The 15,159-nt window shown below is 39.1% G+C and overlaps 1 long non-coding RNA gene across 1 annotated transcript in view; it reads left to right on the top strand.

The window, feature by feature from the left end:
* Nucleotides 1-15,159, top strand: part of LOC108446385 — a 254,649-nt gene that overhangs the window by 66,649 nt on the left and 172,841 nt on the right. Inside the window, exon 6 of the long non-coding RNA XR_001861558.1 lies at nt 2,730-2,834. This is a non-coding gene — a long non-coding RNA (uncharacterized LOC108446385). The remainder of the gene's footprint in view (nt 1-2,729; nt 2,835-15,159) is intronic.

Here is a 15,159-nt window from a genome sequence, read left to right as displayed (position 1 = left end):
GGTGTTTGTGCCTGGAGTCAGGACTAGCTCTGGAGATTTAGCCGGATAGCGGCTGCCTGCAGCATGCAAGGATGTCAGTGCTTCCGAGGGGATGGATTGAGGCCCTTGGATGTGCTAAGCGCTGCAGTGAGAGTGGAGGTGCTCTGACGCAGGGCCCTGCAATAGAGGGAACATTTGCCCCCGCTGCCATCCCTGCCTGTGGGTGACGGAGAGCTGAGCCCCTGGCTCGGCTGGGAGCTGCTGGGGCTGCCAGAGCTCCACACACTCCCCTGGGCACTGCGCTGAGGCTGGCCCCTGCCCAGGTGTGGTGGGGAGGGGAAGAGGGCTCCATCTGGCCTCTTCTTTGTCTTGTGCACCCCTGGGAAAGGAAAGCATGATTTCGCTCTAAAGCATTAAACAAAAAAAACCCTGAAAGACTATCCCTCCAGAATTGTCTAACCCTTTATGGCTTAATATAAGCGTGCCTGAGGATTGATGAGGAAAGGATGTTGCTCCTGTTGGTAATTACAAGTTTGCTCGTTTCAGTGTTTTTTTATTCTGATTGTTCTATTTCAGCATTTAGCCTTTGTCTTAGGTGTGTGCAAATTCATTCTGCTGTGTCAGGAGCTTTACTTAGCTATTCATGTGCTCATACCCTTGGTAAGATACTTATCCTTTCAGGCAGATCAAAGACATATGTTTGGTCATTTGGAATAGGTAAGCAGGAAGAAAGAAATCTCTTAAGAGTGATGACATGGTATAACTGCTAAGTAACAAATACAGTTACATACATATATGTGCATGTCCCTCTAATCATTACTGTTGCCCATGACACAGAAATACATTGCAGTTGAAATCTTTTAGTTAATTGCAGTGGCTGTCAGTCAACCTGTCTTGCCAATGACATTTTTTTCTATTTCAGTGATCTACTCCCTTCTATTCAAGAGATGAGCTTCTGCCAAGAGAGAGAGAATATATAAGTTTTGGTTTAAGAAGCAATGTTTAGACCTGGGTGATGAAACTAAAATGCAGAATTCTTGCCTTGCCACACAAAACTAAAGGCAAAAGAGCTAACAGATGATTACTGGGATTCATTTAAAACTCCATGTTTCAGTCACAATATAAGCATGTGATGCAGTCAGTATTGAATAGGAAATGTGGCGAGATGCAGGTGCTGTGTTTATTTGTGGATTGCAATATGTGGATAGATAAATAAGTTTCAGTGTAGGAGCAGACATTTTTGCATACTGGAGTGTTTAGAATTCAGACAGGCATGGCACTCAAACAGCAGTGGGTCTGCAGGAGCAGGCCTGTGATGTGTGGAACAGATAACATTCAGTGGTGCAGAGACAAGCGTGCTCTGTGCAATGAGGGGCTGTGTGAGCTGCAGAGGAGCTAGTTCTGGATCAAAGCAGTATAATGCAGAGCTAGCCTGAGCTCATTAGCCTGGGCATAATGCCATGCTAATATATCTATACTACTCCCAGGACCCAGGCTAATGGCTCAGCATGGTGCTATGCTGGGTACTCACACCAGCTGGTGCAGGGATTTCTGCATTGTATAGTGTAGACATGCCATAAGGTTTTCACACCAGCTCTGTAAGCAAAGAGAAATGGATTAAGGGAAAGACATAGCCCAAGACTTTAAAGAGCAGGGATGTTTAAATTTGGGTTCCTGAATCCTTGTTCATACTCTTCATGAAGAATCCAGTGTAAATAGTATGGAAGTCAAGGACAGCCTTTGGATCAAACTCAAGAACTCCGAAGTCCAAAGTACCTAGTAATTCCTACTGATGTGACTTTTCAACACCATTTAATTCTATCCCTGGAAAACAGGCTTGAGGTAGTCAGTCAGATGTTGTGCTGCTTTTTGAATGTATCAGGAATGAAAAGTGACTTCGAGCTTCCACCCCTGTTCAGGGAATGTTTATATGAAATGTAAAAATACTACCCTGTTGTCTCACCCTTAAAAACAAGGAACAAGTAGTACATGAACAAGAGGTTGTTGGGCTAGCTGATATTAGTTAATAATGATCTAACTGTCCATCTCTGGCTGAAGCTTTTTTTTTTTTTTACAAAAAGGAAAAGAAAGGGAGGGCTAATGTTTGAGTTATATCTTTATTAATATTTTCACTGACTTCTCTGCACCAACTTGTACCTACTAAGGCTGTAACTCTAGGTGTAAAAAAACCCCCAAAACAGATTCTAACCAGAAAAGAGATAGTTTGTGATATAATTGTGGCCCAGATGCACTTAGGAAATACAGGAAATTGTGAACTGAACCTGCTGTCATACCCAGTAGAGCCTTAGATTGCTCAGTGAAGAGTTTAGGCCCAGCAGACACAGTGCACTATTAATTGCCAACATGGGAGCTGGTATCAACCAACTGACGTACGTAGGAAATGCGTAATCTTCCAGTGGGAGTTTTGCCCAGGAACTACAAGTTCTGGCCTAAAAAGAGCAGGAGGTAGACAGTTTACGTCTGAAAAGCAGTTATATATTATTTCAGAAAATGCATTGCAGACACTAGAACTCCAGTACAAGAGATTGTTGTCACTGGGTGACAATAATTAAATGTTTATACTGTCCAGTTGAAATATAAACTGTTCTAAAATATAATCTGGCGGGATTTCAATGAATGAGTAAGGAGACAGAAGTGTGAGGGTCAGAACTGGGTAGAGCTATCTGTCAGGGAGAGAGGAATTAAATAGTTTTTCTTTGCTAAAACTCATGACTTTTTTTTTTTTTTAGCATTACTGAACACATTCTGGAGATAGATAAGAAAATAAATACCTATTATGCCAGCTTCACACCTGAGGAAGCTGATGGAGAGAGATTAAATGTTGGATTTTCCATGTAAGTAACTTGCGTCCCACAGAAAGTCTAACCTGGGATTGTTGTGTATATAGTAGTGCCTCAATACTGCTCTTCTCTGTCATCAAGGTCATTGATACTGCAGTCATAAAAACTCCACTAAAAAGCAAGGCTGATGTGTCCCGATTCCTGCTCCTCTCACCCTAGCATTAGTATGCTTGACTTTAATATCTGCTTTTTGATTCCTTGGATGCTTTTGTATTCCTTGAAAATTATTGCATACGCTTGTGCTTTGAAATAAATGAAAACATATAGTGCTATAATATTCACTGACCTCTTAAATACACTGATTTAAAATTGACAGATATATCTTCCAATAGCATTTCTATGATTTTGGAAAAATAGCAAGGTATATTTCTCTTAGAAAAGTCAGTTCTGTAACACTGTTCACAACTGAAGCAGCATGTGTGGAAATAGCACCTGCTGCAGAATGTCATGAGGTCCTAAGGTCAAATCCCTCTTGGGAAATGGTAATAAATGGTAGCTCAGCTGCTGTGTTCTGAAAATATTTGTCAGATAAAACTGTTACCTACCCAAGAAAGATTAGAATCTTCTGCGGCACAGATGGGAGCATGCAACTGTCTGATTTAACATGTGATTAAGTATGTGTCAATACCCAGAAATCTGTAGCTTTAAAATGCAGCTCATGCAGCATCAACAAAATTATATTTACAGTCTAAACAGGGAACTGTAAAGTGGTGTTATAACACTGGGAAATACTTGTGCTCTAGTGTGCCCCAAAGGTTGTCAGGACGTGTGCTGGGGAACTGTAAAAAGGGTTAGAGAACATGGAAAGATGTTTTTGTCACAACAGGATTTACAATAAATATTAATTTTCCATGTGATTCTAAACTGCATTTCTGGTGTAATCTTGGTGATGGCTCTCTGGTGCTTTGGAGCTTACAAGAAGTACTTATTGTGTGTAATATTTTTTAAAAGTCCCTGGCTGCTTGGACAATTTCTTTGTATTGCTTCCAGGCCACCTGTCCTTGTTTCCACCCTCTGCAGACTTCCTTTTTGTGTTTGAGTTTGTCCAGGAGCTCCTTGTTTGTCCACACAGACCTGGCATTTTTACCTGACTTCCTCTTTCTTGGGATGCCTCCCTCCTGAGTTTGGAAGAGGTGATTTTTGAATATTAACCAGCTTTCTTGGGCCTCTCTTCCCTACAGGGCTTTTTTCTGTGGTACTCTTACTAGGCAGATTCCTAAAGAGTGCGAAGTTTGCTCTCCTGAAGTCTGGGACAGGGAGCTTGCTGTGTGTCCTCCTCACTTCCCCAGGGATCTTGAATTCCACCATTTCATGGTCACTTCAGTTCTTTTATTTCAACTTTTCAATATAATTTAATTTCCTTAATGCTTTATTTCATTTCCCACATGCAGGATTTTGTAGTGGGACTTGTGGGGGAAGGTGACTCCTGCCTCAATTTTCTTTCATAGGTTTGAAAATCAGTTAGTGTTGTTTCTCATGGGGCATTAAAACTCCAGAGTCCTGTGATTAAAAGCAGCTTCTCTTTTCCACTGGGCAGGCCTATTAGGAGATGTGTTGAGGGCAGAGCGAAGCTGTTGGCCTCTTTGGAAAGAGCAGTTTAAGGAAAGAATTTACAACTTTTCCAGTTTCAGAACACGGTCTTGTAGTGTCCTTTTTCTCAAATTTCCCGTATTTTTTGTGTGTGTTAACTGATGACCCTGTGCTTGCTAATAGCAAGGATGGGTTCTAGAGCTCACCATGTGCCCAGGCAGTCTGAAGCCCTTTTGTAACACAAGACGACACCTTGTAAAGCCACAGTTATCCCAGCAAAGAAACCAAGGGGATGCTGCTGCTGCCCCTCTGAGAGGCACCATTGCCTCACTGCTCCCAGTTTGAGGGGTTTTGACCAGCTGGCTGCGATGGCCAAAGGGTCGTGTTGTTCAAGTGCCTCAGGCAAAGCTGAGTCCCATTAGTCAGTCCTGGCACTGTGGACAGACTCCTTAGGGGCAGAGCACTCCTTCAGTGTCCTGGAAAATCACATGCAGTGACCTCCTTTCATCTGCTATACATCGTTCCTGTGTGTGACAAGAGAGCCAGCAGCAGAGACCTGTGGGCTTGGCTAGCAAAGGCAGGATCTGTTTCTGGGAAGGAGGGAATGGCATCTTTTTGCCTCATGCTTCTACCTCTTTGCTGAGAGGTATATAAACAGTTACTTCTTTTTGCTCTTCAGTAGCTTTGTTTAATATTAAGAGCATTGTTTACTGCTAACAGAAGGTGTCCTTTGGAAAGGACACATGCCTCCTTCTCCTTTGTTTGATTCTAAACAACATGGAGAAGAAAGAGGTTTTGTACTATGTTTTGCTGACTCAGTGTGTTCACGCTCACAGAATTAGCATCACTGCTGTTTCTGCTTGTGAAAAATTTGCTGAGGTTTGGGAGAAGGTAAGCAGGGGAATGAGGAGAACAGGGGATGCAAATATTTATCCTCCTTTCAATCATGGATTTTCATTTAAAAATTACTAAGCAGCTAGTGGTTTGTTATTTCCTTTATTTTGCCTATTGGCACATGAGTCTCAGCAGTCATGGACCAAGCCTGTGAGAAGATCTCTCATATGGATCTGAGATGAGCTATACTGCATGATACACTCCACAGAGCAATGGATCTTAGAGGCAATGGCTTTTGTTTGCTGTTTAGGTAAACAATTTAGAAATAATAATAATAAAAAAAGACTGTATCTGAATCATTTTGACTCCAGAATGACTGATTTCAGAATGGCTTTAGAAGCATAATAAGAGTGGTAAAGAAGGGATCCCCTAGATGGCCCATCTGAAAAGCAGCAGTAAAGGAATGAAATGCAGAAGAAAACAAAACAAAGCTGCTGGTGTTGTGAGGGATACCAGCAAGTAAGCCTGTGGCAGGTGTGTGGGGGATTTTCACAGAGTGAGAGCAGTGGTGTCTTTCTAAGTATTAGACAATTTCTGAACTGGATCTTTCCTATGCTAGCAGGACATCATGTAAGCCATGATCAAGCCTTGGTAATTCCTGTTGTGCTCTTAGCTGGTGTAGTCCCTTGTCCCCCTAGCTATGGGAAGGCAACCAAAAGAATGAACTTAATGAGCAACACTGTAAAAACACACCACTTAAAAAAATTAGTATTTCATTTTTCTTCTAAAAGACAAGCAATTCCTTAAATAACATAAAACTTGATACTGCTATCAGTGCAGTGAGTGTCCTGGCACTGAAAAAAGAGTTTTCAGGGTCATATGACCAGAAACAGTGCTCACCAATGCTCACCATTTGGCGATGATGGCACTAGTTCATGTTTTTCCCCTGTCGTTGGAAACTATTACTGTAAGGGAAGCTGGCAACTATATTTTGTTTCCTATCCATTCTGCTGGATCACATCTATTCAACCTCAGCTGTATTGGTGTAAATATGTATATATACATTTGCATACATTTGAATCTCTTTATCCTGTATGCTATTCTTAGATGTCTGAATGAAGAGAAAGAACTAATACAGAATTAAGGAGTTTTAAGGTTGTTTTCTATGTATATATTTAAACCATGAAGAATTGCTTGCTTGAAAGTGTCCTGTCCTAAGGTGTACAGGGATTATTGTAAGCTATGGTTGTGTCTCTGCTGGTATAACAATATAGATGAGGTAACACATGTGATCAGGGGCATTAAAAGAATTTATAGCACAAGTAGCATTATAAAATATTCTTTGAAGATCTGAAGATCTCAACTGAGGAAAAAAAGTCTGGTTTTCATACTCTAAACTTCTTCCTTACTGATATTTTTAAAGTCTGATTTTTTTTTATTTTTTAAGTTAACATACTTGGAATTTTTATGAAGGTGATCCCTCTTCCTAGTGTTGTCATATGTTCAAAATGAATTTTTTTTATGCCCACAACTAATTAGCAGCAGAATCTGGAGACTTAGGCCTCTGTTTCATAGTTCTCAGTGAGAAAGAATGGGCAATGGTAATTTGAAAAAAAAAATCAAGTATTTTTAGTTTGGGTGCTTGGAAAATCATTAGCATTGTGTCAGTACTGAAGGATTTTATACTGGCTGAGCTTTCACTGAAATGTTCTTTATATATCCAAAATACTGAAAAAGAATGTGTCTGCAATGAGAGTTAACCCCAAAATGTTTCTATTTTGACATTTTTGCACATGGAGTTTGGAAATTTCCACTTTCTTCCCCCTTACAAGAGTATTTCAGCTACATTCCCGTGAAGTGCAAAGACTTTATTTCTATGCACCTCAGATAAAGGCACCCTTTATCTTAACAGTTTTCTTCTCACTTCCTTAAATGCCATAATAAGAAATTTTTATACCTATCGGTAGATCTGCTAAGTTACTGTATGAGTATGAGAAATCAAATCCTCAAAGGCAGAAACTTGCACAAATTCTGGACCCTCACTTTTTTCTCAGCAGGGCCCTGCTGCTACAGCAGGATCTGCTGCTAGTAAAAGGAAAGACAATTGGATCTGGTTTGTGCTCAGCTCACTAAAGGAAGGATCTAGAACTGGAAATAAAATTTGACTTTTATTCCTTTTCTGAGCTCAAAGTTTAGGGTTATTTGGATTCAAAGGGCTTGGCTTGGCTGCTCCCAGGCTTTATAAACAATATTAGCATCTCTGTTTGGTTGCTTCCCCAGAGGCCACTGATACCCCCAAAAGGAGAATTAGCAGAGGCAGCAATTGTTATTTTGGCAATAGTTAATGGTCAGCAGGCAATGTTTACCTGTTCTTAAAACAGAAAGTTTATGTTGGGGATTTTGGAGGGTTCTAAATGAGTTAGCTAATAAATGAAATTTGATGAGAGCTTTGTGCCAATGCTCCTTATGCTTCCTTGAAAGTTCCAGATTAGTTTACATCATTCTGGCCTCCTGGGCCAGCATGGTGATGAATCACTGTGAGAAACCAGACAGAGCTGCTGATAGGATTTCCACAGAAACCAAAGTTGAGGAAATATATGCACAGTTTCATTGGCCAGCCCTCTCTGTGGCTATGTTGCCCACTTTTTAGGAAGAAAAAAATGTGGGGCACATTTCTCCTTGATGGTGAGCATATGCTGTCATGGTTGGAGATGTTTTTATATCTATGATGCTAAATAAAGATGCTCACTTGAGCATTTTGTTTTGGCTGAGTCTGCCCTTTCAGGATGCATGCGTAACCTCTTTGTGAATTACTGAAATAAAGGAATTGCCTAATGCAAAAGAGAAATTCCACAAATATGAAACCCTTGGAATGTGTTCTACATCAGCCATTTCCTTTTTTGCTTGTGCAATGTGTATGGATTGTCAGCATGGTGTGGTGTGTGGTAACCAATGTGTGCAGGAGGCTATTAATCTTCTTGTTACAGTCCTGTGTTCATGTAAGATTTGGGAGAGCAGTGGAATTCTGTTCAAACACTCTCAGCTTGTACTTATCTGCCCATATGGATCTTTTGCATGCACTCACAAATGTGAATCTACTTTCTATATGTGTCAGCATGTTCATCCTTCCCTTACACTCTGGGTAATCAGTCAGCTCATGGATCTTGATAGTCTTTATTGATCTATTCCCTTTATGGGGAAGGGGATTCATATTGTCCTGACTGTGCTCAGTGTAAAGAATATGGTGGCAACAATTAGGTCTGACCTACTGCCTATGGGATTTAAATGCCTGAGGGCATGTGCTGTACTTTTAGATGTGTAGATTTTGAGTTAATTTATAGATCAAGATTTCATTCTCCAACAACTTGCCAGACAGTGAAGCTTGCAGAATAAAGATTTGTTATACTGCAGTTGAAGTTTAAATAAGGGCTTCGCTGAAAAGGAGAGAACTCTTAAAGGCAAAAACATTGGAGGAAAAGTGATTTATTAAACTTTTTATTTCCACTGTCTTTGCAATTATTAACTATCACATTGTATAGAGTTTTTTCCTTACAATGCTAATACTCCCTCTGGTATATGTAGGGTATTTTTTTTTCTATGGCATTTAAAGTCTGAGGCTTTTAGCAGTTTAATCCAAACCAAAGCATCTATATCATGGGACTTGCCTATAATTCGCTCTTAGATGCTTTTTCCCTGTATGCAAAATTAGATATCATTCTGAAGGCATTCTTAATTAACATTTTTTTAATCAATGGCTGGATTCTCTGGAGGATTTTTTTTTTCTATGCATCATTATTTTTCTCTTTCCACAGCAACTTCACAAGCAAATTAAGTAAACAGAAAAAAACACTTTGTGGATTTTTCTTGTGACAGCCTGCAAACCTGTGAACTTTTTTTTTATTTTTAAGTTGAAGCTGCTAATTGTAGAACTGTATAATTAATGCATTATCCACGACAACAAGGTTACATGGTTTGTGTTTAGCAAACATGCTTATTCTGGAGGGTGGAAAAATACATAGTGAAAACTTATGGAAACACTAGGCAGTTTTTTACCACTTTGCATGACAGCCAGTCTCTCAGCCATCATTAGAGCTGTGTGCCTAATCAGACTCTGAAAAGATACCCTGAAAATTGGTTGGAGCCCTGGTATCACTGTCTGAGTCCACGGCTCGAACCTGGTGGTTTAACCTTCCAAGATAGGCCATTGCAGGCAGATATGCTCAGAACTGGAATGTTTGCTCTGCTAATTGGCACATTCCTACTTAGATTTGGTAGGACATGCTGATTTGTAACATGACTCAAGAATTTACTTCTTAGCGGAAAATTGCCTCAACTTTCCCAAATCTTTCTGTTTACCAGCCTCCTTTCTTTATTGTGCCTGTCTACTGCTCTTTCAGCATTTGTAATCTTCTTTTATTAGCTAGACATCCTTCTGATTATTTCACGTTTTTCACTGGTTTGAGAATTTCTTTGCTCCCTGACCTTTTCATAAATCAAGTATGCGTTGGTGTGTGCTGGAAGTGATGGAATGATTTCCTTATAGCTTGCAGCAAATGATGTTGTATCAATGCTGACTTTGTTACTGCAGTCGTAGAAACATTTTTAACAAATTGGATGATGCTTTCTGCATTCAGGATTCAAATGCAGTATGTCTAGGGACTTCTCTGTGAACTAAAAGCTTGAGAGCCCCAGAAGTAGTGTGACCTCTTCCACTATGAAAATTAGAAGCTTGCTCATGACTTACACAAGTCTTAATGCATTTCCCAGTTCAAAAAATTATTGTAAATGCCATAGATTTCACTGATTTTGTCTTTTTGGCAACTTCTTTTCACGTAATTTTTGCCTCTTTAGGTCTGATCATTTAATTATCTTGATTTTAAAATTGTAGTGAAAGGAAAACCATATTGCAGTTCTTGGATGAGTTTTGCAGTTATTGCCATTGTCCTTACATGGTTATTGATGTCTGAAGGTTACGTCACTATTCTAGATTGAAATACCAGCAGGAAAACATTTCTGCTCTCAGGCAAAGTTTACACGGGATTTGTTCTTCCCATGCCTCTGTGCAACTGCAGAAAATTCTACAGGTGGCTTTGAGAGCAGTGAGGTTTTTTCCTTATCCTGACAGTTTTCTGATACTTAACTTGATTGGCTTTTCCCAGAATTACTTACCTAGTGTGTCTGTGTTCCTCAGCACTTAGAGTGTGTGCAGGGAGCCTCTGAGCAGCACTGTGGGAGAAGGGAAAGCTTGCTCTGCTCCCTGCATAAGACTGTGTGTCTATAATTCATTGCCTTTGAAAAGTGTCTTATCACAGCATCGACTCCTTAGCGCTTTATTACAGGATAAGCTTATTAGAGATAATCTGTTTACTGAATGTTCTTAGCACAAAGCAATCTAGTTAACAGCATCTTTTGAAGCTTTGTCTTCTGGATATATCTTTTAAACTCATCCCTGATTATTTATCTACATCTGTATCTTTAGATCCTTTTCTTTAGACTTTGGCATGAAATTACAGTGTCTGGTGAATACACTGATAAACTAAATACTCTTGTGGAGAAATAAGGCAAACCAACACCAAAATGAGCTAGTCAAGGCAAAAAATTCAATCTGTTCATGATTCTTTAGACTTCAAAATAATTTTAAGTATAAATAGTTTAAGACTCTTCCAAAGAGCTACACTCCCACCAGACGTTGCCACAATCTCCACAGTGCTTCTCACACAGCAGTTTGTATGCCCAGATATTTTCCATCCAACATGCTGTCCTCCTTGAAGTCTGGACTACTGCTTAAGCTGTACAGAAGAGGAAAGGAAACCTGGCAATTCATCCTAAAATGGCTAGGTATTGTTAAAAAATACTTACCAGCCATTGTATTAAAAAAGACAAGATGAGGAAAGAGCATTACAAAAGAAGTGCTGAAGAATGAAAGGTGAAAGCTGTGAGAAATGTAATATAGTGAGCCCATTTTACCTTTGGATCTTCCGTACCATTGGAAACTGCTCAACACAATTCTGCCTTGATAGTTCAAAATACTTTACAGGTCTCTCCTGACACAAGAGCAGCTGCACCAGTTACTGATGAAGGCCATGTTGATGGGAATAGTACACGGACTCTTTGTGCTCACTCTATTATCATGGAGTTAAGGCATTTTAAAAACAGAATTACAAGTTATCAAGTAGCCTTTTCCCTTCATAGGAAAGAGAATCTCAAACTTACCAATAAAAACAGTGTCAGAGCATTTAAAGAAATTGTTTTCTACAGAAAGCCCCAAGTTTGAGTAACGATAACTGATGGCAGTTTTCCTGTGATGAATTTTCAAAGTGAAGTGACTGTTTTAAAACCTGTACTGTGCATTCTGTACCTCTTGCTTAACTGATCCTTTCATTGTTGAGGAGGCCTGGATGCCAAGGATGTAACCAACCTCTCTGAAACCTCCTGAGGCAATCACAGACTTTTATTCTGCACTCGGGCTAATTTTGTTTCAGTGCTTGTTGTATCTGATCAGGTCTTAGCATGCGATAGGCAATGAAAGTACTGCAGTTGGAGGGAATTGCATCTCACTTGCAAGACATACTTGATAATGCAAACTTGAATAGTGTCTTGTAAGCAAAAATCTTGTAGTGTCTCGACAAGTCAAAACGAGCACCTTGTCAAAGAGAATTTTTGTTTTGGATCTTCCTTAATCTTCTTTCCTTTTTCTTGGCATTATTAGATACATGCACAAAAGCAGGTGCAAGAGAGATTAGGCTGGAGTCGACACTTGTGCACCAATGTGGTATTATTTCAGATAGTGTTCAAAAGCTGAACAGTAAAGGCTTTCAGTAGGAGTGACTTTGTAACATCATAGGCAAATTCCACAAAGTTCATTCTTTGTAGTGGAAAATATAATCGTTGCAAGGGTGCAAAAACTTTTGTGTACATCAAGAGGAAAAAAAAAAAAGAAAATAAACACTTCCTTGCCAGTGTTTTTAGAAATGTAATACCTGTTCTTGCTGGTGTGGACTGAACATTGCTACCCCAATTAGAATACGGTTGCTACGTGCTGCAGGAAAGTGGAGAAGTGTTTCCCTGCAAGCACTTTAAAGCTACTATTGAATTTCTGTAAGTCCAGAGAAATCTAGTACCTCCAGCCTGTAAAACAAGCTTCTCTATTTGGCCTCATTAATGTTTAGTCTGTTTTTTCTTGGCAAAATTACTTCAGTGACGGTCTCCACCAGATTGACACTAAAGTGTTTTCTTTACTTGCCATCTGTCTGGACTGATTGGAAAAAGTAAAGTGGGGCTTGTTTAGAAAAATATATAAGCAGTTCATTTGGCACAAAGTTTGTTGTAGATGTATGAAAAACAGCTGGGTCCAGCTCAGGAGGTTAAAAAAAATGTTTCATTGCAGAGGGATGACTTTTCATGTACAAGTTCATGCACTAGATGTGTTCTTTCATTTAGCTTGCAAGAAGTGACTAAATAAATTAGCTTGGCATTTAATTAGTTTTATTCATGTTTTACCAGGTGACTTATAATACTAGGTGTGAAGAGGGGTCTGATGTTTCAATGCCAGTCAGTTGCAAATACAACATTTGAAAGTAGCAGAATAGAGCCGAAAGCTTCATAAACACTTTCTTCTACCTTAATTCAGCAAAGCACTTGAATACATCAAAGTTTGCTGTTTTACTGGATTGATTCTGGCTTTTTACAGGTTGCTCTGACAGATTTGCATCTTTCTGGCTGTTGTTTTTTTTTTTTTTTTTAATATTGAGAAAATTTGGCTAAAGATGGCTTGGAACAGTAATGAAATCCTATGCACATGAATACTTTCTCTAAAGATGTTGGTATGTGTGCCTATAAGTACATGTATGTGGAGAGAGCATAAGCATGGTCACATGATGCTGTTTTCTCCAGCTGTGTGCATTGCTTGGCTTCACCCTTATTAGTATTCCAAATCCATTATGGCTAGGGGTCAGAATCAGTCTTTAAACTTGCTATGTTTGGCCCAGCCTTCCCCCCCCTCCTCCTCGGAGCCATCCATCGTTGTCATTTGCTATGTTCTTACTCTGAGACTTACTGTCTGCATTTATTGGCTGAGCCTCTGCCATGCTGAAGGTACAGCTGAGCAAAAGCCATTTTTCTACGGTTTCTGAAAAAGAGAAGAAGGCTGACTTCTAATAGCAGAAAAAACAGGAAATAAAAAATTCCTTCTATTTTCTGAGGAACATGAATTCCTGGTGGGAATTGTCTGCTGTGTATATTCTGCTTCTGCTTGATCAAAACTCCCTCATTATTGTTTCTTGTAAAAATTAATCAGTTTTAGGAAGGAAATTATTTTTCAGGCTCTCAGGTAAGAGGGGTCAGACCTCAGTCTTCTATATTTCTGTTTGTGGGGACTTTGTTATTTGTAGTTTAGGATACATAATCATTACAGCAGAATTATAAAAATGAGAATTTATTTCCATCAGGTTAAAATTCTAGTGTTGCATCAGTGCTAAAGGCTAGTCCAATTTCTGCTTCCAGAAACAAAAGAAATGGAGTTATTCCCTGCTGCACTTAAATTTTGCTTTCCCTGTGTGTCATAATCATAGACAACTAACTATAGGTTATAGATAACTCTATAACTTTGAATGTGTTTTGAAATTTCAGACCCTCTGAAATGTCATATTTATGTATAGACTTGTTAACATCTTTAACTGAACTGGGAATATTTTGCACTGTTCTAATGCTTTTCTCTTCTGAAATTCCATTTTTGGCGGCATTACTCATGTTGAGTGGTAATTCCTGACTTAAATATGTATTACTCAGGCCTCATGGATTAGGTCTCATCTATTACTGGACAAGAATTTTCCCTTGGTTGTGCATATTTAACATTGCTAACCTCTTCTAACACATGAAGATTGAAGACTGACTGTGGTCTAGGCAGATAACTTTGGTTTTCCTAATTAGGAAGTATAGCATGGTAAGGTGAAGTTCATCACTCCCCTTCTGATACAGAGACTGGCAGCAAATTATATACCTGGAAATTATTTATGAATAGGTGAATGTTTTCATTCATGAATTCAGATACTCAGCTGTGTTAGACACTATCAGTCAGCAAGCTAGAGATATCTGTATAGGAGTTATTGGCATAGGTTGTACCTGCATCTCCTCTGTGGCTGGATTTGCAGGTAGGGTTTTTGCAAATTCTGTTGTTCAAAACCAGATGCAGCTGTTTTGATACTTGCCAATATATTGATTTTTTTTTTTTTTCTCTTGAGGCTTTGATTAACATATAATTATTTCTGCCATTGTGCTTGTTTTGCAGCATCTGTTCTACATGACATGTTTACTTTTTCTCATCTTGGTCTCTGTGGCGTGTTCCCACTCAGTATTTTTCAAATATTTTTTGCCGGGCTGGATGATTCATGTTTTTGCTGGACTTTATTGGCTCAATTTACTGCTTTTACTACTGTTTGTTTTCAGTTCTAATGTACAGACTTATTCCTCCTTTCTTCATTAAAATTATTACTTTCGGTACATAATGTCTTTATGGATGAGTCTAGATGGAGAGGCTAATTTTCACTGAAATTTCTTGTGTCCATATGGCACTTGATTTGTCTTTGTTATGCTTGTTTTCTGCTGTTGTAGTTCTACTAATGGCAGCGGAAATATATTTATATAAAATTTATATAGTAGTCCTTTAGTACTGATGGCACATATTGCAGCATCTTTTTTGCATGTAGTAGGACCGGGAGGTGTATATAGAAAACTGATGCTAAAAACACAGCATACTGTGAACTGGAATAATTTCAGCAAACTTACTCTGACTTACTAATTTAAAAGATCTTACCACTGTACTTTCATGTTTGTAAATCTAACTAGTTTCATGGAGGCATTTGTAGGAATCTGCACGTCATTCACTCAGTGTTACTGGTCACTGAGCAGTAATAACATTGCTGCCTCTTTACACAAGCTATTGATTGTTTTGTGCATT

Source organism: Corvus brachyrhynchos, unplaced genomic scaffold, assembly GCF_000691975.1.
Source record: "Corvus brachyrhynchos isolate BGI_N302 unplaced genomic scaffold, ASM69197v1 scaffold435, whole genome shotgun sequence".
Classification (NCBI taxonomy): Eukaryota; Metazoa; Chordata; class Aves; order Passeriformes; family Corvidae; genus Corvus; species Corvus brachyrhynchos.
Note: the sequence above shows the minus strand (reverse complement) of the source record. Positions and strands in the feature narration are given on the sequence as shown.